This window comes from Mustela erminea, chromosome 8 (assembly GCF_009829155.1).
Source record: "Mustela erminea isolate mMusErm1 chromosome 8, mMusErm1.Pri, whole genome shotgun sequence".
NCBI classification, from domain to species: Eukaryota; Metazoa; Chordata; class Mammalia; order Carnivora; family Mustelidae; genus Mustela; species Mustela erminea.
In genome coordinates this window covers 89,320,068-89,344,029 of record NC_045621.1, presented here as the reverse complement: position 1 = coordinate 89,344,029, position 23,962 = coordinate 89,320,068, and the positions used below count along the sequence as shown (strand labels likewise).

At 34.5% G+C, this 23,962-nt stretch overlaps 1 protein-coding gene and 1 pseudogene across 4 annotated transcripts in view; one reads left to right on the top strand and one right to left on the bottom strand.

Annotated features, from left to right (window-relative positions):
- Positions 1-23,962, bottom strand: part of LRP1B (LDL receptor related protein 1B) — a 1,969,831-nt gene that overhangs the window by 609,307 nt on the left and 1,336,562 nt on the right. The gene's annotated exons all lie outside the window — the stretch shown is intronic.
- LOC116597913 lies at positions 2,606-3,290 on the top strand (annotated as a pseudogene).

Genomic DNA, 23,962 nt, shown 5'->3' with positions numbered 1-23,962 from the left:
TTCCAAATGAAAGAATAAGACAAAGCCTCAGAAGAAAACCTTAATAATGCAGAGGTAAATAATCTACCAGGTAAGAGTTCAATGTTCATAAAGATATTCACCGAACTCTGGAAAAGAATGGATGAACACAGTCAGAACTTCAACAAAGGGGAAGAAAACATAAGAAAGTACCAAAAAGAAGTCAAAAGACTATAATACAATATATTATAATAGCTGAAATGTAAAACACAATGGAGGGGTTCAGCAGCAAACTAGACTAAGGAGAAGAATGGATCAGCAACATGGAAGACAAGACAGTGGAAATCATCCAATCAGTGGAGCAAACAGGAAATAACAAAAACAAAAACAAAAACAAAATAATAACAACAAAAGTGAAGGTAGATTAAGAAACTTGTTGGATAATATCACACAGAATAACAAGCATTATAGGAATCCCAGATGGAGAAGAAAGAGAGAACCGTGGTAGATAATTTATTTAAAGAAATAGTGACTGATTAAGACAGTATGGTGCTAACACAAAAACAGTCATATATCAATGGAATAGAGTAGAAAATCCAGAAATGGACCCACAACTATTTGATAAACAAACTTTGACAAAGCAGGAAAGAATATCCAATGGGAAAAAGACAGTCTCTTCAACAATTGGTGTTGGGAAAACTGGACAGCAAAAGGCAAAAGAATGAAACTCGACTGCTTTTTTATATCATACACAAAAATAAATGGAAAACAGTTGAAAGATCTAAACATGAGACAGGAAACCACAAAAATCCAAGAGAACACAGGGAGTAACCTCTTTGACATTGACCATAGCAGCTTCTTTTGAGATATGTTTCCAGAGGCAAGGGAAATAAAAGCAAAAATAAACTATTGGACTTCATTAAAATAAAAGCTTCTGCACAGGGAAGGAAATAATTAACAAAACTAAAAGGCAACCTTCTGAATGGGAGATGATATTTGTAAATGATATATCCAACAAAGGATTGGTATATATATAAAAAAAAACACAAAAAACAAAACAAAACAAAACAACCCACAAATAATCCAGATAAAAAAATAGGCAGAAAACATGAACAGACATTTTTCCAAAGAAGACAGACAGATGGCTAACAGACACGTGAAAAGACACTCAACATCACTGATCATTAGGGAAACACAAATCAAAACTACAATGAGATAGCACTTCACACCTGTCAAAATGGTTAAAATCAACAATACAAGAAACAGCAGGTGTTGGCAAGGATGCGGAGAAAAGGGAACCATCTTACACTGTTGGTGAGAATGCAAACTGTAACAACCACTCTGGAAAACAGGATGGAGTTTCCTCAAAAAGTTAAAACTAGAGCTACTCTACAATTCAGCATTTGCACTTCTAGGTATTTACACAAAGGATACTAAAATATTGATTTGAAGGGATACATGCACCTCGATGTTTTTAGCAACATAATCAACAAGAGCCCAAATGCCCATTGACTGATGAATAAATTTCATCAAATGCTGCATATACATACATGAAATATAACTTCAGCCATAGAAAGAGTGAAATTTTGCCATTTGCAACGATATGGATAGAGCTAGAGAGTATTATGCTAAGTAAAAGAAGTCAGACAAAGAAAGACAAGTACCATATGATTTCACTCATATGTGGAAATTAAGAAAGAAAACAGATGAATATGGAGGCAAAAAAGGGAGGCAAACAAGAAAACAGACTCTCACTTATAGAGAATAAACTGATGGTTACTAGAGGGGAGGTGGGTAGTGGGATGGTGAAGTATTAAAGATGGCACTTGTGATGATCACTGGGTATCATATGTGAGTGATGAATAGCTAGGTTTTACACCTGAAATTAATTACACTGTATGTTAAATATCTAGAATTACAATAAAAATTAAAAAAAAATAAAGTATGCTTGAAAACTTCCATAATCTAGGAAAAATAAAGGGGGGGATTAGACATCCTATTCCAGGAAGCACAGAGAGTTCCACATAAAATAAATAAAAAGGGATCCAGACCAAGATACAGTAGAATTAAAATGTCAATAGTTAAAGGTGAAGAGAGAATATTAATAGCAGCAAGAGGAAAACAAATTCTTACATATAGGGGAACCTTAAGGCTATCAGCAGATTTATCAACAGAATGTTTATAGGCCACGTGGGAGTGGGATGACATGTTCAGAGGGCTGAAAGTAAAAACAAAACAAAACAAAGCAAAGCAAAGCAAAACTTCCATACAAAAATACTTTATCCAGAAAAAATACTTTAATATTATTTGGAATTGAAAGAGAGGTAGAGTTTCCCAGATAAGCAAAATGCAAAGGAATTCATTACCACTAAGTGGCCTTAAAAGAAATGTTAAAGAGACTTCTTTAAGATAAAAAGAAAAAGGAATAACTAATAACAAGCAAACATCTGAAAGTAAAAATCTCATTAATAAATATAATATGTCATAAAGATAATGGATTCACAATTTGTAAAGCTAACATGAAGGCTAAAAGACAAACATACTAAAATTAATTATAGCTGTAATAATTAGATAAGGAGTACACAAAATAAAAAGATGTAAAATATGGTCTTTGCATGGCTCTCCCAGCTGATTCTCTCTGGGCACAATGACAACTCTTAAGGAGAAACTGATTGCACCAGTTACAAAAGAAGAGGCAACCATCCCAAACAATAAGATCATTGTAATGGGAATTAGACAAGTTGGTATGGCATGTGCTTTCAGCATTCTGGGAAAGTCCCTGGCTGAACTTGTCTTTGTGGATATTTTTGAAGATAAAGAAGAAATGATGGATCTGCAACATGGGAGCTTATTTCTTCAGACACCTAAAATTGTGGCAGATAAAGATGATTCTGTGACTGCCAATTCTAAGATTGTGGTGGTGACTGTGGGAGTCCACCAGCAGGACAGAGAGAGACAGCTAAATCTGGAGCAGAGGAATGTTATGTCTTCAAATTCATTATTCTTCAGATAGTCAAGTACAGTCCTGATTGTATAATTGTGGTTTCCAACCTAGTGGATAGTCTCACATATGTTACTTGGAAACTAAGTAGACTACCCAAGCACTGTGTGATTGGAAGTGATGTAATCTAGATTCTGCTAGATTTCTCTATCTTATGGCTGAAAATTTTGACATTCATCCCAGGAGCTTCCATGGATGGATTTTGGGAGAATAGGGTGATTCAGGTGTGGCTGTGTGGAGTAGAGTGAATGTGTCAGGTGTTTCTCTTCAGGAACTGAATCCAGAAATGGGAACATAAAACGACAGTGAAAATTGGAAGGAAGTACATTAGATGTACATAGGATGGTTGTGGAAAGTGTCTATGAAGTCATCCAGCTAAAAGGATATACCAACTGGGCTACTTGATTAAGTGTGTCTGATCTCATTGAACCCACGTTGAAAAATCTACCCAGAATTATCCAGTGTCCACAATGGTGAAGGGGATATGTGGTATTGAGAATGACATCTTCCTGAACCTTATGTGTATCCTGAACGCTCAGGGCTTAACCAGTGTGAACAACCAAAAGCTGAAGGATGATGAGGTTGCCTAGCTCAATAAAAGTGCAGATATGTTGTGGGACATCCAGAAAGACCTTAAAGATCTGTGACTTGTGGCTTCTAGGCTGTAGAAATTTAAAACTACAATGTGATTAACTTGGTTTTTCATCCATATACATGGGTCATGGTTTGCTTTTATCTCCCCAAATATGTGAATCTGGGCTCACAGAATCAGAGACCATACTTGGTTTAATGCTTGCAATATGAGCGCTTGGACAAATAAAATTAACTAGTTTAGGGTGCTTCTAAAAATAATTAATTAATCAAAATAATTTTTCAAGAATTAGAAAGAGAAGTAAAATGTGACATCAAGAATAGAATACATGGTAGGGGAGGGTAATAAAGATGTAGTTTTTTTTAATGTGTTTGGATGTAAGATGCTATCAACAAAATAGACCAGCTGTACGTGTGTGCATTTCTATCTATCTTTCTATCTATCTATCTATCTAGTGCTATTTGTGGACCACATAGTAACCACAAATAAACAATCTATAGTAGATACACCAAAGACAGAAAGAAATCTAAACATAACAATAGAGAAAATCATCAAACCACAGGGAGGAGAACAAAAGAAGAAAAAAAGGAACAAAGACAAACTACAAAAATATCCACAATACAATCAACAGAATGTCAATAAGTATATACCTATCGATAATTATTTAAATGTAAATGGAGTAAATCTCTAATCAAAAGACACAGAGTGCCTGAATGTGAAAACCAAAACAAAACAAACAAACAAACAAAAACAAACCCCAAGACCCATGCATATATTTCCTGCAAGAGACTCACTTCAGATATAAGGACACACACAGACCAAAGATATTCCATGCAAAGGGAAAGTTAAAAAAAAAAAAGAAAAAAGAAAAAAGTGTTCTGCTGGGGGTTATACTTATATCAGACAAAATAAACTTCAAAACAAACTATATGAAAGACAAGGGCATTACATAATGATCAGTACAAAAAGGAGATATAACATTTGTAAGTATTTATGTAGGTATTTATACACCCAGTAAAGGAGTACCTAAATATATAAAGCAAATATTAATAGACTAAAAGAGAGTAACTAATAGCAATACAATAATAATAGGGGATGTTTAAGTGCCACTTACATCAATGGATGGATATCCAGACAGAAAATCAATAAGGAAATATTGGCCTTAAATGACGCATTAAACCAGCTAGATGCAGATATATATAGAACATTCCATCCAAAAGAAGCAGAATACATGTTCTTCTCAAGAGCACATGGAACATTCTTCAGGATAGATAAGATGTTAAACCACAGAACAAGTCTCAGCAAATTCACAAAAAATGAAATCATATTAAGCATCTTTTCTGACCACAACAGTATAAAACTAGAAATCAATTACAGGAAGAAAAGTATAAAAATCAAAATTATGTAGAAATTAAACAACATGCTACCAAATAGCCAATGGCTCAATGATAAACTCAAGAAAAGAAAAAAAAAAAACAAACCTGGAGATGAATCAAAATTAAAATACAAAAGGCCAAAATCTGTGAGATGCAGCAAAACCTGTTTTATGAGGGAAGTCTCTAGCAATAGTTAAACTGAAGAAATACAAAAAAATCTCACATCAACAATCTAACTGTATACCTAAAGGAAGTAAAAAAAGAATAAATAATGCCCAAAATTAGTAGAATGAAGGGAATAATAAAGATCAGAGTAGAAATATATTTAATAGAGAAATAAATAAAATAAATAAAGAAATGTTCAAGAAAACTAAAAGTTTCTTTGAAAGAATAAATAAATCTTTACCTGGATTGAACAAGAAAAAAAGAGGGGCTCAAATAAATGTACTTGAGTACAGACCCTAAAATAAACACACATATATGCTCAATTAATTTATGATACAGGAATCAAAAATGCACAAAAGGAAAAGGACAGTCTTTTCAATAAATGGAATTGGGAAAATTGGACAACCACATGAGAAAGAATGAAACTGGATTGCTATCTTACACCACACACAAAAATTAACTCAAAATTGATAAAAGACTTGAATGTAAAGCCTGAAACCATAAAATCTCAGAAGAAAACATATATGGTTAGCTCCTGGACATCAGTCTTAGTAATTTTTGTTTGTTTGTTTGTTTGACTTCAAAGGCAAGGGAAACAATAGCAAAAATAACCAAATGGGCCTACATCAAACCTAAAATATTCTACACAGTAAAAGAAATCACCAAAAAAACACAAATCAAGGTGCTAAATGGAAGAAATGTGCTCATATATAGGAGCTAATATACAAAGTACATAAAGAACGCATAATTCAAAAATAACAAAAGAAACAACCTCATTAAAAAATGGACTGAGGATTTAAATAGACATTTTTCCAAAGAAGACATAGAGATGGTTGACAGGCACATGAAAAGATGTTCAACATCATTAATTATCAGGTAAATGCAAATCAAAGCCATAATGAGATTATCATCTCACTCTTGTTAAAATGGCTTTTGTCAAAGAGATAAGAAGTAACATCTGTTGGAGAGGATGTGAAGAAAAGGGAACACTCAAATCCTGTTGGTGGTAATGTAAATTGGTAAAGCCACTATGGAAACCTATGGATATTCCTCAAAAACCTGAAAACAGAACTAATGAAATTCAGCAATTCCACTTCTGAGTATTTCCTCAGAAAACAAAAACACCAATTCAAAGAGAAATATGCAAGGCTGAGACTACATCAGGTAGCAGGAGATCAGCTAGATAGCTTATCTAAATATTGCAAACACCTACAAATCCAACGAGAGATTGAAGAGAAGAAGAACAGCAATTCTAGAAATGGAAAATCAACCACTTTCTGAAAGGTAGGACTGGTGGAGAAGTGAATCCAAAGCAATGGGAAGATAGACTGTGGGTGGAGGGGCCGGCTCCTGGCAAGTGGTGGAGCAATGGAGCACTAAATAGGACTTTTAAAAGTCTGTTCCACTGAGGTACATCGCTCCAAAGGCTAACCCTGGGGGAAGCCCATGTGGGGTCGGTGTGGCCCAGGTCCCGCAGGGTCACAGAAGGACCGGGAGTGTCTGAGTGTCACAGAGCTTGCAGGTATTAGAACAGAGAAGCCAGGAACAGAGACAGAGCTGAGGAGTGAGCTCTCCGCTTGGGGTTACCTTGAAACGGTCGCAGGCTGGGTGAGCTGGGAGCGCGGCCAGAGGCTAGAGAGACGGGAGTGATTGGGTGCTATTCTCTGAGGGCACACTGAGGAGTGGGGCCCTGAGCTGACAGCTCCTCTGGGCTGGAGACTGGGAGGCCGCAATTTTCATTCCTATCCTCTGGAACTCTACTGAAAGCATTCAGGGAACAAAAACTCCCAAAGCAAGCCTGAGTGGATTACTCAGCCCAGCCCCTGGTAAGGGTGGTGCAATTCCACCCTTGAGAATCACTACAACAGTACCCCCACCCCCCAGCCCCAGAAGATCAACAAGAAATCCAGCCAGGACCAAGTTGACCTATCAAGGAGTGCAGGTTCAATACCAAGGAGAGCAGCGGAATTCCAGAGGAGGAAAAAGCAAAGCACGGAACTCATGGCTTTCTCCCAATGATTCTTTAGTCTTGCAGTTAATTTAATTTTTTTTTAATGTTTTGAATTGAAAATTCAAAAAATTCTTATTCTGCTCTTGAATTTTTTTTTAACTTTTACACTTTTCTTCTTTAACTAGTTTATCTTATATATATATTTTTTCTTTTTTATATTTTTCTTTATTTGTTTTATTTTTTTAATTGTTTCTTTTTTTTTCTGAACCTCTTTTTATCCCATTTCACCCCCCCCCCCACGATTTGGGGTCTCTTCTGATTTGGTTAAAGCATATTTTCCTGGGGTCTTTGCCACCCATTTAGTATTTTATTGCTCCTTCATATACTCTTATCTGGACAAAATGACAAGGCGGAAAAATTCACCACAAAAAAAAGAACAAGAGGCAGTAGCAAAGGCTAAGGACCTCATCAATACAGACTTTGCTAATATGTCAGATCTAAAGTTCAGAATGATACTTCTCAAGGTTCTAGCCGGGCCCAAAAAAAGGCATGGAAGATATTAGAGAAACCCTCTTGGGAGATATAAAAGCCTTCTCTGGAGAAATAAAAGAACTAAAATCTAACCAAGTTGAAATTAAAAAAGCTATTAATGAGGTGCAGTAAAAAATGGAGACTATTACTGCTAGGATAAATGAGGCAGAAGAAAGAATTAGTGATATAGAAGAACAAATGACAGAGAAGATGAGCAAAGAGGGACAAACAACTACTGGACGACGAGGGGAGAATTCGAGAGATAAGTGATACCATAAGACGAACAAGATTAGAATAATTGAGATTCAAGAAGAGGACGAAAGAGAGAGGGGAGCAGAAGGTATATTGAAGAGAATTATTGGAGAGAATTTCCCTAATATAGCAAAGGGAACAAGCATCAAAATCCAGGAGGTGCAGAGAAACCCCCTCAAAATCAACAAGAATAGGTCCATACCCCATCACCTAATAGTAAAATTTACAAGTCTTAGTGACAAAGAGAAAATCCTGAAAGCAGCCCGGGAAAAGAAGTCTGTAACATACAATGGCAAAAATATTAGGTTGGCAGCAGACTTATCCACAGAGACCTGGCAGGCCAGAAAGAACTGGCATGATATATTCAGAGCACTAAATGAGAAAAACATGCAGCCAAGAATACTATATCCAGCTAGGCTATCATTGAAAATAGAAGGAGAGATAAAAAGCTTCCGGGACAAACAAAAACTGAAAGAATTTGCAAACACCAAACCAGCTCTACAGGAAATATTGAAAGGGGTCCTCTAAGCAAAGAGAGAGCCTAAAAGTAGTAGATCAGAAAGGAACAGAGACAATATACAGTAACAGTCACCTTACAGGCAATACAATGGCACTAAATTCATATCTCTCAATGATTACCCTGAATGTTAATGGACTAAATACCCCAATCAAAAGACACGGGGAATCAGAATGGATAAAAAACAAAACCCATCAATATGTTGCCTACAAGAAACTCATTTTAGACCCAAAGAAACCTCCAGATTTAAAGTGAGAGGGTAGAAAAGAATTTACCATGCTAATGGACATCAGAAGAAAGCAGGAGTGGCAATCCTTATATCAGATCAATTAGATTTTAAGCCAAAGACTATAATAAGAGATGAGGAAGGACACTATATCATACTCAAAGGATCTGTCCAACAAGAAGATCTAACAATTTTAAATATCTATGCCCCTAACATGGGAGCAGCCAACTATATAAACCAATTAATAACAAAATCGAAGAAACGCATCAACAATAATACAATAATAGTAGGGGACTTTAACACTCCCCTCACTGAAATGGACAGATCATCCAAGCAAAAGATCAACAAGGAAATAAAGGCCTTAAACAACACACTGGACCAGATGGACATCACAGATATATTCAGAACATTTCATCCCAAAGCAACAGAATACACATTCTTCTGTAGTGCACATGGAACATTCTCCAGAATAGATTACATGCTGGGTCCTAAATCAGGTCTCAACCAGTATCAAAGGATGGGATCATTCCCTACATATTTTCAGACCACAATGCTCTGAAGCTAGAACTCAATCACAAGAAGAAATTTGGAAAGAACCCAAATACATGGAGACTAAACATCATTCTTCTAAAAAATGGATGGGTCAACCAGGAAATTAAAGAAGAATTGGAAAAATTCATGGAAACAAATGGTAATGAAAACACAATGGTTCAAAATCTGTGGGACACAACAAAGGCGGTCCTGAGAAGAAAATATATAGTGGAACAAGCCTTTATCAAGAAACAAGAAAGGTCTCAAGTACACAACCTAACCCTACACCTAAAGGAGCTGGAGAAAGAAGAAAGAAACCCTAACCCAGCAGGAGAAGAGAAATCATAAAGATCAGAGCAGAAATCAATGAAATAAAAGCTAAAAACAATAGAACAAATCAACAAAACTAGGAGTTGGTTCTTTGAAAGAATTAATAAGATTGATAATCCCCTGGCCAGACTTATCAAAAAGAAAAGAGAAAGGACCCAAATAAATAAAATCATGAATGAAAGAGGAGAGATCACAGCTAACACCAAAGAAATACAGACAATTATAAGAACATACTATGAGCAAATCTATGCCAACAAATTTGACAATCCAGAAGAAATGGATGCATTCCTAGAGACATATAAACTACCAAAACTGAACCAGGACGAAATAGAAAACCTGAGCAGACCCATAACCAGTAAGGAAATTGAAACAGTCATCAAAATTCTCCAAATAAACAAAAGCCCAGTCCAGACAGCTTCCCAGGGGAATTCTACCAAATATTTAAAGAAGAAATAATTCCTATACTCCTGAAACAGTTCCAAAAAATAGAAATGGAAGGAAAACTTCCAAACTCATTTTATGAGGTCAGCATCACCTTGATCCCAAAACCAGACAAGGATCCCATCAAAAAAGAGAACTATAGACCAATATCCTTGATGAACACAGATGAGAAAATTCTCACCAAAATACTAGCCAAGAGGATCCAATAGTACATTAAAAGGATTATTCACCACGACCAAGTGGGATTTATTCCAGGGCTGCAAGGTTGGTTCAACATCCACAAATCAATCAATGTGATACGACTCATTAATAAAAGAAAGAACAAGTACCATATTATACTCTCAGTAGATGCTGAAAAAGTATCTGACAAAGTACAGCATCCCTTCCTGATCAAAACTCTTCAAAGTGTAGGGATAGAGGGCACATACCTCAATATCATCAAAGCCATCTATGAAAAACCCACTGTAAATATCATTCTCAATGGAGAAAAATGGAAAGCTTTTCTGCTAAGGTCAGGAATATGGCAGGGATGTCCATTATCACTACTGCTATTCAACATAGTACTAGAAGTCCTAGCCTCAGCAACCAGACAACAAAAGGAAATTAAAGGCATTCAAATTGGCAAAGAAGAAGTCAAACTATCACTCTTTGCAGATGATATGATACTATATGTGGAAAACCCAAAACACTCCACTCCAAAACTGCTAGAACTTGTAGGGGAATTCAGTAAAGTGTCAGGATATAAAATCAATGCACAGAAATCAGTTGCATTTCTCTACACCAACAAGACAGAAGAAAGAGAAATTAAGGAGTCAATCTCATTTACAATTGCACCCCAAACCATAAGATACCTAGGAATAAACCTAACCAAAGAGGCACAGAATCTATACTCAGAAAACTATAAAGTACTCATGAAAGAAATTGAGGAAGACACAAAAAAATGGAAAAATATTCCATGCTCCTGGATTGGAAGAACAAATATTGTGAAAATGTCTATGCTACCTAAAGCAATCTACATATTTAATGCAATTCCTATCAAAATACCATGCATTTTTTTCAAAGAAATGGAATAAATAATCCTAAAATTAATATGGAACCAGAAAAGACCTCAAATATCCAAAGGGATATTGAAAAAGAAAGCCAAAATTGGTGGCATCACAATTCCAGACTTCAAGTTCTATTACAAAGCTGTCATCATCAAGACTTCATGATACTGGCACAAAAACAGACACATAGATCAATGGAACAGAATAGAGAGCCCAGAAGGAGCCCCTCAACTTTATGGTCAACTAATCTTCGACAAAGCAGGAAAGAATGTCCAATGGAAAAAAGACAGCCTCTTCATTAAATGGTGTTGGAAAATTGGACAGCCACATGCAGAGAAATGAAATTGGACCATTTCCTTACACCACACATGAAAATAGACTCAAAATGGATGAAGGACCTCAATGTGAGAAAGAAATCCATCAAAATCCTTGAGGAGAACACAGGCTGCAACCTCTTCTACCTCTGCCACAACAACTTCTTCCTAGGAACATCGCCAAAGGCAAGGGAAGCAAGGGCAAAAGTGAACTATCGGGATTTCATCAAGATCAAAAGCTTTTGCACAGCAAAGGAAACAGTTAACAAAACCAAAAGACAACTGACAAAATGGGAGAAGATATTTGCAAATGACATATCAGATAAAGGTCTAGTTTCCAAAATCTATAAAGAACTTAGCAAACTCAACATCCAAGGAACAAATAATCCAATCAAGAAATGGGCAGAAGACATGAACAGACATTTCTGCAAAGAAGACATCCAGATGGCCAACAGACACATGAAAAAGTGTTCCACATCACTCGGCATCAGGGAAATACAAATCAAACCCACAATGAGATACCACCTCACAACAGTCAGAACAGCTAAAATTAACAAGTCAGGAAATGACAGATTCTGGCGAGGATGTAGAGAAAGGGGAACCCTCCTACACTGTTGGTGGAAATGCAAGCTGGTGGAACCACTCTGGAAAACAGCACAGAGGTTCCTCAAAAAAGTTGAAAACAGAACTACCCTATGACCCAGTAATTGCACTACTGGGTATTTACCCTAAAGATACAAACGTAGTGATCCGAAGGGGCACGTGCACTCAAATGTTTATAGCAGCAATGTCTACAATAGCCAAACTATGGAAAGAACCTAGATGTCTATCAATAGATGAATGGATAAAGAAGATGTGGTATATATATGGTATATATACACAATGCAATACTATGCAGTCATCAAAAGAAATGAAATCTTGCCATTTGTGATGAAGTGGATGGAACTAGAGGGTATTATGCTTAGCGAAATAAGTCAATCGGAGAAAGACAACTATCATATGATCCCCCTGATATGAGGAAGTGGAGACGCAACATGGGGTGTTAATGTGGTAGGAGAAGAATAAATGAAACAAGATGGGATTGGGAGGGAGACAAACCATAAGTGACTCTTAATCTCACAAAACAAACTGAGGGTTGCTGGGGGCAGGGAGGTTAGGGAAGGGGGTGGGGTTGTGGACATTGGGGAGGGTATGTGCTATGGTGAGTGCTGTGAAGTGTGTAAACCTGGCAATTCACAGACCTGTACCCCCGGGGATAAAAATACATTACCTGTTTAGTAAAAAAAAAAAAAAAAATTAAAAAAATTAAAAAATAAAAAAGAATACAGAAAATAAAAAATATATAGTTAATACAAAAAAAAATACGGACATAGGAAATGCTATTCCTCTCAAAAAAATTAAACGTATAATCCAAGACAGCTAAATCATAGGTAGTTGGATTTCACTTTGAACATCACTATTTTTGGCCCAGAATCATACTGGCTCTTCTCAACATTCTATAATCATGAAAAAATATTTTTAAAAGTAAAAAGAAAATAAATAAAATATTGTTTCTATATGCACAATAAAGTAAAAAGTCACATTGGTTTGTAGCCCATCTGTATTAATAACACTGTAATGTAATATTCACAATATTTTGTGCTTTCAGAGTATGCAAAATCTAAAAGACTTTACTTTCAATATTTATCTTTTCTCAATTTGAAATAATACTGTTAAATATTTTTAGTTTCTTTCGAACCATGCAAATAGACACCAAATTACCAAATTACCAAATTAAGGAATTTGATTCACAAACTCGTATTTTAATATAAAGCAGGCATTAGTAAATGGTGACTCCAGAGCCAAATATAATTCACTGCTTACTTTGGTAATAATGTTTTATTATAACATAGCCATGCTCATTAGTTTCCACATTGTTTATGGCTGCTTTCACACAGTAAGAGCAAATTTGAGCAGTTTCAGCAGAGATCATATGGCCCAGCAAGCCCGAAAATACTTACAATCTGGCTCTTTTTAGAAAAGTTTTGCCAATACCTGACATTAAACAATTAACTATTTTATAAGAAATACTATGGCAGAATCCAATATCAATACAGAGGTTGTGAGCTCCTATAAGACCAAGGCTATCCCTTTAAATTTTATCCAGGAGTTGGGAAAAGCTGACCAGTCAATGGAATGCTGTAACTAACAGATGAAATGCTATTAGAGCTGTGCAAACTGAGTGTACTGATGGTTCCTATTATCTAAACTTAAGCTGAAGTTGCCAGGGGGTCTCAATCATTTGGGCATCTACCTTCAACTCAGGTCATGATCTCAGGGTCCTAGAATCAAATCCCACATCAGGCTGTGGGATCCCTGTTCCACAGGAACCTGTGTCTTCCTCTGCCTCTCTCTCATGAATAAATAAATAAAATCTTAAAATAATTAAAATAAACTCAAGTTGACCAAAGAAACTTAGAGATACATGTAATTTTCCTCTTTATATTTATGCATTGAAAAAATATTTATGAAGAACCTAGTTATTCTGCCCACTTTTTAAAATCTTGAATTTAATAGTAGACAAGACATAGTTCTTATACCAAGGGGTTTAAGAATCTGTACTCTAATCACGTACACCATTCCCTCCAATTCTATGGTCACTGGCTCAATTTAGGTTCTCTCCATTTCTCTCTTAGATTGCTACTCTAAGTTTCTAAGTAATTTCTTGATTTCTAGTTTCTCCCCATGCATACAGTTAGGCTTTTAAAACACAGACTTAATCCATACAGCTGCCTTGCTGAAAAGGCAAAGTCTCCATCTTACCTTCTACCATCCCCCCCATGATTCTTTGACACTTGCCAGAATCGTTTATTTTCTGTTCTTTAACCCCCATGTGTTTTTTGTTTGCTTGTTTTGTTTTATCCTGATGCACTCAATTTGTTTTTGTTAAAGATGTTCTCAGCCTTCTAAACTCACAAAACTTAAATTTCAGAGCCTTTTATCCACTTTTTTCACTACCGTATTTAATGAGTTATCATTACCAGACTTTCCCTAATATGTGTTTCCTTCTCTGCATTTTAACCTTTCCTCTTTCAACATAGTTTTATTTCATCACCTTTGAATGACCTCTGTGGCCATGTAACTGGTCCTCTGTGGGGTACTGCTCAGAACATACCACTCTTTCTAAGATACTACTCTATCTTCCAGCCTCTATGACTGCTTTTCTTTTGCATAAACATTATGCACATGCTTAAATCAATTTCTCATTGTTCTCTGAATATCTAGAGCTTGTCCTTTTCCACTTTCACTTAGTATACTCCTACAGAACTTTATCATCAATGTCTTAACCTTTCTTTATGAATCAACTTGTCATTTTTCTTCCACAGAACAGTTTCTAATGAAGGTAGCGAATGATGATCTTTTCCACCACTTAATATTATTTTAATTATTGGCTACACAAGGCATTTAGCAATTGATTGTTTACTGTCCTGTTTTCTAATTATCCATGACTTGTATTCATATGCTTTATGTCTGTATATACTGATAAATCAAAGATTGACATTTTCTATTGTTTTTTTCTGGAAAAGGCCAGATAGTAAATATTTTCACCTTTGCAAGCCTTATGCCCTTCAGAGTAACTATTCTACTTTTCTGTTGCAGCACAAAGTCAACGAAAACAATATTTGAATCAAAAGGTTTGGCTATGTTCAGATAAAACTTTAGTTATGAAGGAGGCAGGAAGCTGAACTTAGTCTAAGGGCCTTAATTTGTCAATATCTGAGCTTGAATATCAGTGTCATGTTGGCAGGAACTATGACTAAGTACACAACATATTTTTTCATAAAATTTCTCTGGTATCTATTACTGTGTTAGACTAAAGACATTTGGATTCATATGCATGCTCATTAAAGTTTGTGGGATATGTTCTAAAGAATCAGGAATCTAAATATTTGAAAAGGGAGTTAATCTTCTAAGGCACATCATAGCTGTAGGTAAAGAGACGAAATAATGTATAATTACAATATTTTATAGGAGAACCAAATGTTAATTATGCATCCACATGAGACTGATAAGTGCTCTGTGAAGAAAACAATATCATTAAAGATAATTTCATATTTTATGCTAACCATGTTTAATTGTAGTACATTTCTCACCAGCAAAAATAAATCTTTTAAACCCAAACAATTATTTTATCCATTAAATTCAAATAAAATGTATGCAAATATGGATGCAATATAAAATATGTATCATATTTATTTACATAATAAAATTCTGCTATAATGAGAATACCAGGATCCAGTTTATTAGATAAGTGGAAGATTTTTCTTTCCCCCATGGAGTCATTTTTTATAGTAACTAATATTCATCCTGTTAATAAACTTTATTGGTACAAAATAATTACTAATAAAATAAAATATCTATATTATACTTTTACTTTTAGAAAATAATTTAACATTTTTAAAGAAATGCATTTTCAGGAGGATCTTACAATTAAACACTAATCCCCAATTCTATTTTACTTTTGACAAATGCCTTCAAATTGTAATTTGAATATTCGATGTTCAAGAACTAGAATGAATTTCTTACTCAAAGCACACACATATAATAAAATACATGAGTGAAAGATGTTCTGATTGCTTTAGTTTCACCAAATCCCAGCAATATTAGAAGGCACTTCCATCAAATTATAACATATTTAATGGATTAATTTTATACTGTACTCTATTTTTATGGAGTAGAAAATAAAATGTCTAAAAAATCTTATCTGATTTTCCATAAAATATCTGTACTTCAATGAGAAAAATTCTAAAAGCCTCAAATACTTTTTCCATTTATTTGTGCACAGTTCTTTGTAAAAGGATAAAAACAAACATGGAATATTATGTTATATTCAGTGCTTAAAAAAACCAATGAACTTTCAGTTATTCTAAAAAAGTGACTTTAGGTGTTTTTCTAGTCTCTTAATTTGCTTGCTATTTATAGTACTTGTATGATTTGAATGAATAAACATCAAAGTTTTTATCTTTATGATAAATTTATAATCACAAAAAGGCTTTCTTATTTAAAACAGTGGATCTCCACCTCCCATCCCTCCAGGAGACTTTTGGGAATGTATGGACACATTTTTGGTTGACAGGAGATAGTACTGGCATACTAGTAGTCAAAGATTCCAATAAACTCCCTGCAATGCAAAGAAAAGGCCTTCCCCTCCTCCCAGCTAGGAATTATCTGGTGGAAAATGTGAACAATGTCGAGGCTGAAAAATCCTGACCTTGGAGTAGAACCATGGATTCAGCATTTAGTAGATTTGAATGAATGCAGGGCTCTAAATCACTTAGGTTTGCATGACTTAGGCAAGTACATCAAACAGCATACAAAAGAAGAAGGAATTTTGATGATTCCTTTTTTACTAATCTTTTCTACTGCTCCAAGGTAGATTGCATATTTTAAAAATAGCAATTTATAATGCAGCTAAACTTACTGCCTGCATATAAATTCTTCTACAGGTTAGCTGTTTGATATTTCTATCATATTTTGCCAAAGAAATAATGATAAAAATGGCAATTAAGTTTTTCAGGTGAACCAACAAAACCCATTAATTTATACTATGGTTTTAAGATAGCATAGGATTTATTAAGAAACTAAATTGGGTGATAGTTTAGTTTATATAACTGGTACTGGGAGCAGAGGACTATATGTTATAGGAAAAAAAAACATAAGAGGATTAAGTGAGTCCCATTCTATCTTTTTATATTAATAGTTAGAAATAGTAGCAACATGTCTTTGGCATGTTTCAACTCTCATTTTCTTCCTCATTGTTAATTTCTCCCTCTCTTCTACTGAGGTCTCAGTACTGCATAAAGTTCTAAGCACCTCATTATAGAGGCCTCACAGGATTACTCAAATCATAAAAATTCCTCCTTGCTTTGATATCAACTGCCTTTCACTTCACCTCAGTCAGAATCTTCATCTCTTCAAAGTTGCTAGTATCAACTACAAGTAAAGGTGAAAGCATTTTAATTTAACTATTTCACGACGGCTTGCCATTCTTAGAAATACTAGCATTTTAAAATAGAATTCATATAAAATAAAATAAATCCCCTTTTGATAGTACATAAATATTTGAAATAAAGAGCTACTCAATAGTCAGGGGATGGGGTGCCTGGGTGGCTCAGTTGTTAAGCATCTCTTAATTTTGGCACAGGTCATGATCTCAGGGTCATGAGGTCAAGCTCCACCTGGAGCTCCATACTGGGCATGGAACCTCCTTAAGATTCTCTCTCTCTGCCCACCCCCCCACCTCTCAAAAAGCAAAGCAAAGCAAACCAAACCAAATCAAATCAAACAGGGAAACAATATTTTTTTAACACTGTTAATAAGATATAGGATGGGGACACACATACACTATATACATACACATATATTTATATATATCTCTACTTACATATACATGTATGTAAATATGTAAACATATGGACGTAGAGAGAAATTTCGTTTTTATGACAGGTAGTTAGATCTTGATAAAGTAAGCTGTGGAATTAGATGATTTAAGTAATTTGCAAATATTTGAGATTCAGCTCCACCACATTGAAACATGGTATCAAGAGTAATTCTTTTTTTTTCTTAAACCTTCTTATTAATTTGATAAATATTGCCTATGATTAAGTATATTTATAAGTCTAAATAAAATCCTTCAAGTTTTATAAGTGACTTTGTCCTCTAAAGGAGCAATGATATTACTAATATTCTTAGAATCTGGAATTTTTTTTTTTTTCAAAATAAGATTGGCTAATTTTCTTATAAATGTTGCCAATGAAAGTTTCGTTTTCCATAGAAATATTTTCCTGAAACAATTGTAGTAGGTACTTATATCATTTCAATGTTAAAACCACTCTTTGTGGAACAGCCCTTAATTCTCCTTATACTGTCATAACATAATAGGCAAGTGAGATAAAAATTGATGGAAAGAATAAAGGTTCTAAAATGGAATAATTTATTTTTATCACAATATGCTAGAAAATGTGCTAAGTGCTTTGTAAGCATTATATCCTTTATTCTTCTTACCAGTTTTGTTTATAAAAATAAATTACCTCCATTTTATAGAAGAGTAAACTTAATTTCAAGAGGACTTAAATCACAGAACTATTAAGAGGGAAATAGGTTTCAGATTCTGGAGTATGAGCCTCTACCCATTATACATACTACACCTTTAAAATGAACCAATTTCCTTAGACTCATTCATTCTTGTAATGATTCATGGATGCTTTACAAAGCAGGGATGTGGGATGGATACTGCCTTGGAGTATTCATATTTTTTAATCTAATTAATCTAATCCTTTTGTAACTGTGAATAAAACCCTCATGCCTCATTCATTTTGTCTCTGGGTTTTGATTTTGCTGAGGGATATTGTCATTAATGTGTTATATAAAATTGTTTGTACATTTGCCAGTCACTGGGTTTCAAGAAGAAAATTGAAAGGGGAGATTGAGTCAGTAGCCTGTCTTTGAAAGTGAAATAAAATGGTTCCTGGAAAATAGCACTATTTATATGAACAAATACATATTAGGTCCCCACTGAACTGAATTATTTTCAGAAAAAGAAATTTCTTCAAAAAGGGAAAACATCTTGTAATTGGTGAAAGTCTAATAGATAAAGTATTTGCAACACTCTATATTTAAAGTGACAGGGGCATCTGGGTGGTTCAGTGGGTTAAGCCGCTGCCTTTGGCTCAGGTCATGATCTCAGGGTCCTGGGATCAAGCCCCGCATCAGGCTCTCTGCTCAGCGGGGAGCCCGCTTCCTCCTCTCTCTCTGCCTGCCTCTCTGCCTATTTGTGATCTCTGTCAAATAAATGAATAAAAATCTTAAAGTGACAATCATATTCTTGAATTATTTCAGGAACAGATTCCAATCACAACACCTAAAGAAATATAGAAGAAAACTGAGAACAACAACAACAACAACATCATCAGAGTGATGAAATCTTTCTGGATTCATGGAAAAACTGAACTCCACTTGGTATTAAGTCACAATTGAAGCTGGGATTAAGCAAACATCTTTGAACTGAGGGAGGACACAGAGGAATGCCAACCTGCGGGACAGGAGAAGGTTTGCAACAAAAGAAGGAAGTTGTACTTTCTTCATGTTTACAAACAACTCCTCTTATAAACAGAAGAGAGGAATACTGATGGGTGAAACAAAGAAACTAAGGAAATTTTGTCTGTGTCTGTCTGTCTATCTATCTTTCTATCATTTACTTAATAACGTTTATATAGTGCTTAGTATTTGTCAGCTCTCTTCTAAGTGCTTTAAAAGGAAACTAACCTGTTTAATCTTTCACAACAATTCCATTTTACAGACCAAAAAAACAGGATAAATAACAGGATAGGACAAAATTAAAATGTGAACTGGAACAGTCTGGCTCTAGAGTCTTCCTTCTGGTTATGACATTGCATAAGCTAAGTATCATGAAGGTTGTCTTTCTTGCATTTGTATCGTGTTACCTAACAACATTGTTCCTTTATTTAATAAATTATATTATTTTAGTAAAAAGACTTTAAAATTAATAATAATACTCAACCTCAGACAAACTTATGATCACTAGGACATATACAAACAACTCCATGTAAATTGTCCTAAATAAAATTATAGCAGACCCTCCTCCAAGTTGCCAAATCCAATGAATATACTTATGTCTTTGTTTATCCTTTAAACCAGGTACCAGTAGACCTTGGCCTACAGGTTAATACTGTAGCTTAGAAAACAAATAAATAATAATATTCCGGGGTGCCTGGGTGGTGCAGTCAGTTAAGCCTCTGGATCTTTGTTTCAGCTCAGGTCATGATCTTGGGGTCCTGGGATAGAGCCCATGTCAGGCTTGTGCTCAGTGTGGAGTCTGCTTAAGATCCTTTCTTACCTCTCCCTTTATCCTTCCCTTGCTTATGCATGCTATCTCTCTCAAATAAATAAATAAATTATTTTTTTTAAAAAGGAGTAATATCCATAACACATGAAAAGTATATGAAATACTAATTTCTATTTTGTCCTATTCTGATGGCGTACCATTATCTATCCTAGTTTTCACCTGTAAAGTGAAATCACTGCAAAGATTAAACACTTTAGTTCTTTTTAAAGCACTTAGAATATACCCAACAAATACTGAGCACTATAAAAATGTTGTTAAACAAATAATAGACACACACAATTTCTGTCCATAAGTTAAATTTTATTGGAACAAAAGTACAATAGTTCATTTTCTATGTGATTACTTTCACACAGCAGCTGAGTTGAATAGTTGCAACAGAGACCATACGGCCTATAAAGCCTAAAACACTTACTGTCAAGCCTTTCACAGACAAAGTTTGTTGATCCCTGCCTTAAACCAATCCTGTGGACTCTATGTCATATTTTGATCATGAAGCCAATTACAGAAACTAGAAACACAAAACCATCTCAAATTCTTCCTTTTCTTCCCAATCTCCCCTACTCTACAACTGCTATCACTGTTTTTCTTTTTTTTAATTAATTTTGTTTCTAAGTGTATCTCATTCATACCATTCTCTCTGCTTTTATGACAGGCTCCCAGATTTTGGCATTAGCTACCTCCTGATCTACAGCTAGTCTCCTTACCATTCTCCTACCTACAGTGCTGTCCTTCCGCACTCCATCCCTTGCACAAATGGAGACAAGTTTCTAGCACCCAAACCTGCTATTTTCACTCCTTTGACCAAATATTAAAAACTTATTTATTTAAAACTTATTTACTCCTTTACTTAGGACTATAGTTCTTTAGACAACATCAGCATCCCCTGGGAACTTACTAAGAATGCAAAATCCCAAGCTACACCCCAGACCTATTGAATTAAAAGCTCTTGGGTGCAGCCCAGAAATCTGTATTTTAGTGATCCCTGCAGATAATTCAGATGCACATTCAAGTGTGAAATCACTAGACCCACCCACCCTAGGGGACAAAAATTAAAATTCCTTGAAAGAACCATTTAAATTCCACCATGGTCTGAGTCCTGCCCAATCTGTTTCCCATTTATTCCCTCCTTACCTCTAGCTGCTTCAACCATCAGATGAGTAATCGAGGCCCCAAAGTTAATTATTTTGCCTCAGTTGACAAGCCTAGTGAGTGACAGAGGATGGATTGAACTAGACTAACCAAGGGTCTTTTCAGGACCCATTCTACACCTTTTAAAATGTATTTACTACCTTTTACATTCAAAATCCATCCATAATAACAGTTATTTTACTGACCTTCATTGTTAAGTTGTTCCCCTTCTCGACTATAAACTCCAAGAAGGTAAGAATTAGTCTATCCCTTGTAAATAATCAACAAAACTTGACTCTATACTGCCATCTGGTGACATGAAATAATAATTCCAAGGAGAATCTCAAACATGAACTCCATGACTTCTTCCTATAGAGCTTAAAGGTTAAGGAGAGTTCTGAGGTCAGTTTCCTCAAAGTCAGATAACTAAACAAACATCCTCTGGCTATTAGACCTTGAGGAAATTACTTAGTGTTTGACTTCCTTAGATTCCTTATCTATAAACTATGTTGCTAAAACCTTCCTCATAGAATTGCAATGAAAATTAGCAAGCGCCAGATGCTATTATAATTATTAATATTATTATAAGGACTTAACTATGTAGTTGACATAAATAAATAAGTGACATTCCCTTACTCAACTATTTTATAATGTAGTTGGGTAAATAAAACAGTGTTAGGAAAATATTAAATAATCATACAAGCTCTAAGTGCTAAGGGACTTCCTATGGTGTTAAGCATGAACATGAAGGAAGTGAAATCTGAATTGGGTACAGGTTTATAACTGGTATGTGACTTTGAAGAGAGAAAGCCTCAGAGGGAGAATTTTTTTTCCTGCAAATTTTTGCGCAATATGAAAATAATACCTGTAAAACACTAATAAAAACACAATATAAGTGCATACTTTCCTTATTATCATGAAGTCAGGATGATGATATAATTTTAATTTAATGCTTAATCATACAAGCCCAGATCTCATTATCTGAGCAAAACTAACACATTTCTCAAAAATGGTTTATTATAAATTTTGTTGTTGTTGCTGTTTTTGTAATGCACTCAGAATTTATTCAATTAATAACTGTGTTTTACTGATAAAGATATATTTAAATTAGATGGCTTCATAAATGTTAATTATTCATTTTCACCTTAAAGAGAAATCTATAATTTTGGTGTTCTTGTTTATTATGAATGTAACAAATACACTTATTTATACATCTTCTCTCTATGCTAAGGAAACAACATTCTATCCTCTCATGTGTTCATTCAGTAGGTGGATGTAAGTATCAACTACATGCTATAAATTGCCAGTGCATGCCAGATTATATAATAGAGAATTTAGGTTAATGAGTCCAGTTATCAATCCAGTCAGTGGAATAGGATGAATATATATAAATCTTCCAAAAGCATAAAGGGATAAAATGTGATTATCTTATTCCAATTTCCCATACATTACATTCAAATTTTTGCCCTCAATCCCGACTGTAACTGTCAACATAAAACCACTACTTTGTATCCCTACTTTATGCTAAACTTTCTTGTTTTGCTTTTTTGGCAAGGAGAGGTCATATGCACCCCCATGTTCATTGCAGCACTGTTTATAATAGCAAAGACATGGAAGCAATCTAAGAATCTATCAATAGATGAATGAATAAAGAAAATTTGGTATATATATATATATATATTTATACACACACACACACACACACACATATAAAATTTGGTGTATGTATCTGTGTATATATATATATGTATAATATTTAATCATATAAAGGAAGGAAATCTTGTCATTTGCAACAACATGTATGGGTATTGAGGGCATTACACTAAGAGAAATAAGTCAAACAAAGAAATACAAATGCCATATGATCTCACTTATATGTGGAATCTTCAAAACAAAACAAACAACAACAACAAAACACTGAAGTTACAGATACAGAGAACAAATTTCTGGTTGCTAGAGGAAAGAGGTGGGGTTTGGTTGAAATGGATGAAGGGGTTAAAAGGCACAAACTTCTAGCTATAAAATAAATAAACTATGAGAATGTATGTACAGTATGGGATGATTTTAGTTTTTAACACTGTACTGCATATTTGAAAGTGGCCAAGAGCGCAGACTTTTTAAAATAAATAAATAGATAATAAGACCATACAAGAAAGAGTATAACTTAATTTTCACTAGGGTTTAGTGATACTTTCCTTCTCAGGAGGGCTTATGTTCATCTATGTGTTTCTGGCAAATAAGATCATATGACTTTCTAACAACAATAACAACAAAATCCAAGGTTATTAAATACAGATAAATATTTGTGCATAGAAACATGCATTAAAATTATAGATGATAGGATTGAAATGAACTAAAATCAAATTGCCCAATAATAGATGAATAGTTGAGGATATATTGATAGTCACATGTGCTGTGAAAATACGTAGTTACTAAGAAGAGATTTATAAGACATCAATGATAGCAGGGGAGAATGCTAAGTGTTTTATATTTAGATACAAAATTTAAAAGATACAAAATTTAGTTATAAAAATTTATTTACAAAAATATTATTTACAAATTATTTACAAATATTTAGATACAAAATTTAGATACAAAAAATATATAAAATTTAAAAGACACAAAATTTTAAAAAATGAAATGTGACATTAAATTTAAAGAGATGCAAAGCTTTCTTGGGGCACCTGGCTGGCTTACT